This window comes from Vombatus ursinus, unplaced genomic scaffold (assembly GCF_900497805.2).
Source record: "Vombatus ursinus unplaced genomic scaffold, bare-nosed wombat genome assembly UNPS02015037.1, whole genome shotgun sequence".
In the NCBI taxonomy this organism is placed as follows: Eukaryota; Metazoa; Chordata; class Mammalia; order Diprotodontia; family Vombatidae; genus Vombatus; species Vombatus ursinus.
Genome location: NW_020954815.1, coordinates 5,223 through 7,941, shown reverse-complemented (window position 1 = coordinate 7,941; position 2,719 = coordinate 5,223). Strand labels below are relative to the sequence as shown.

General features: G+C 45.3%; 2 pseudogenes; both read right to left on the bottom strand.

The window, feature by feature from the left end:
- Positions 1-7: 7 nt before the first annotated feature.
- LOC114031071 lies at positions 8-1,180 on the bottom strand (annotated as a pseudogene).
- A 285-nt stretch (positions 1,181-1,465) lies between these two features.
- The window catches only part of LOC114031070, a 5,697-nt pseudogene continuing 4,443 nt past the window's right edge, over positions 1,466-2,719 (bottom strand).

Genomic DNA, 2,719 nt, shown 5'->3' with positions numbered 1-2,719 from the left:
TATCCTGACTTGTTGCATATTGGAGGGACTGAATTGGAGTTGGGCCATGATCATATCTATCTGCCTTCTTCAGGTTTAGCGCAATTGTTTTTATGCTAGTATTTCCCCCCAAGTCTTCATATTCAATGGATTCCTGTAACTTCATCCTTTTGAGTGGTGGCTGAAAGCAATCTGAATCCCAAGAGTTCCCATCTGTGCTGCTGTTTTCACTGTTGTGATCCTTTTTTGCTTCCTGTTTCCTGAGACCTGCTGCCAGGACCATAGCACTATGATGGTTAACTGTCTTGATGATGGAGGCATTTCCAGTCTCCTTTCTGGCTTTGGAAGAGTTGAAAGGAGATAGTCCAGGGGAGACCCCATAGCCCTCATCCAGTGATTTCTCCTCCAGTGCTGTCAGATCTACTAGTGGGTTTTTCACTCCCAGGGATACCATGTTTTTAAAGCCTTTTCATCCATTTTGGCACATTGTGCAAAGAGATCTTTAGACCCTGTGTGAAGCTGATCCCTGTAAAAATAATGGGACTGAAAAAATCATGCCCAGAACTCTTTTTCTGTCATCTTTTCTGGCACATTTTCTGCACGTTTCATTTTTACTGCTGGGTAGGTCCCAGAAATTAAGTTATATCTTAGGCCATTGCAGCCATCTGCTTGGGGGCAGACATCAGCCAGCAATGCTGCAGAAATGCCCACATCTTGCCTGTGATTGGAGGCTGCAGTGCTGTCCTCAGTGTTCCTGCTTGAATGATTGGCCCAGAATTCCTCAGCAGCGATCGCCTGACTCACAACCAGGTCTTTATAAAGTTGAAAGAAAACAGGATCCTTCTGCAGCATTCTGTTTTTCTCTTGCAGCTCTTTACTGGCCTTCCTCTTGAACTTGGGTAGCAGCTGCAGAAGAAGGTCTTTCACAGCATCTCGCTCCTTTGCAGTGGTGCTTCCGTTTGGAAAAATGGAAGTTGGTGTTGTGTCCAGTAAGTAGGACCAGCTGAAGCTGGATTTTAGCTCTTCCTTCTGGGCTGATTTTCTGGCATCAAATGTCCTGGTACATATGGCTGATTGTAAAGCTGTCTTTGCCTTCAGGTGCCCAAGCTCTCCTTTCTGTTATGAGGTAGAGTGCCCCATCCTGCTTCTTCTGACACACCTTCTTTACCATCAGTAAAACTTCTTCTGATGAAGTTGCCATGTTGGCTGGAAGTTGTGAGCAGGAGCCCAGGCACAGCTCAGTCCCCCACTGCAGGGAGGGAGGGTCCATTGGGTGAGCTTCTTTCTGCTCCTCTCTTCATTGGCGCTGCCTGGCTGAGCCTGGCTCAGTGCTGTGAGGAAGGGCAAAATTGGAGTTCTCTGCCCCATTGCTACTTATGTCATCACCTGGACAGAGGGTCCAGGGAAGGAGCCAAGCAAGACTGGACGTGGCAGTCTGCTGGACTCTGGAATCTGAATGCCTTGCACTCCTCAGTGTCCTATTTATCTACCCCACCTCCAGGACAGGGCCCTGGGAGGGGAGGAGTGGAGGAAGCACAGGGGTGGAGCATTAGGTACCTGGTTAAGATTCACACCTTGGACTTTGTTGATGGGTGTGAGGAGGTACTGACTCAGAAGGAGGTAATACCTGGGCTGCAAGATTCTTGGCCAACCTCTTCACTTTCTCTTTCTTTGTGCACAAATGCTAACCTCACATGCCCTTTCACGACACCTTGTTTTGCCTCCAGGACCATTAGAATAAGCTGAAGCAGGTGAGATGGAATAACCCTGGCATTACTGCAGCCAATCCACAAGTAGTCAATAAGCATCAAACCCCTATTCAGTATCAGGCACTATGCTAAGCTGAGGATACAAATAGGGAAAAAAGACTGAGAGGTCTCAGAGAGTCCTGGCCAGGTGAGAAATGAGATGTCTTGAGTTGAGCTCCTTCTTCAGCTGGAGGCTTCCTCCCCCCACCCCCTTCCTGGTTTACACTTTTATCAGAGGAGCAGAGGAAGGTGCCAAATGGGACTGAGGAGACAGAATTAATTCTCTCCTCAATCTGGTTCAGATCTCACCCAACTTCCAAGGAATTTAATCGAAGGTGGGGAAGCCCATTGTTCTCTACTCAGGTTTGGGTGTGTACAAATTCTTGAATAAGATTTCCTAAGGCTGGCAATTTAGAAGTACAGCCCCCACTACTTCATTAGAATGGGCCCACATCTCCTTGTAATATTCATTCTTGTCATTAATCATTAATTGATTAGAGCTGATTGCCACCCTCAGGAACACCCACTGTTCCAAGCGCATAGAAACTGTGAGCCCACCAGAGGGTTTCTTCTTTGGCCAAGAATTGGCCAAATGACCGTTTCTTTTATTAATAAAATGCTAATATTATTAATATAAAGATTAATTAACCAGAAACTGTATCTCCCAAACTTTGGAAAAGTCACAGCTTAAGATGCCAACAATTGCTGTAGAACAATTTACCCTGGCAGCATCACATGTGGACAACGTTTGACACTTTTAAGATTAATCCACGTTAGCAACATTTACCTCTTGGGCTGTCAAACTCAAAGTAATTCCTAAAAAGCTATTATTTGTTACAATCAATAGAAACAAATTAATTACTGCATAACACTTGCAGAGTGTATATATGGAAACACCTTTTCAGGATCAACAGACTAGAACCTATGTGGCAATTGTTGCCATCTTAAGGTGTGACTTTTCAAAATTTGGGAAGATACAGTTTCAGGGGAAT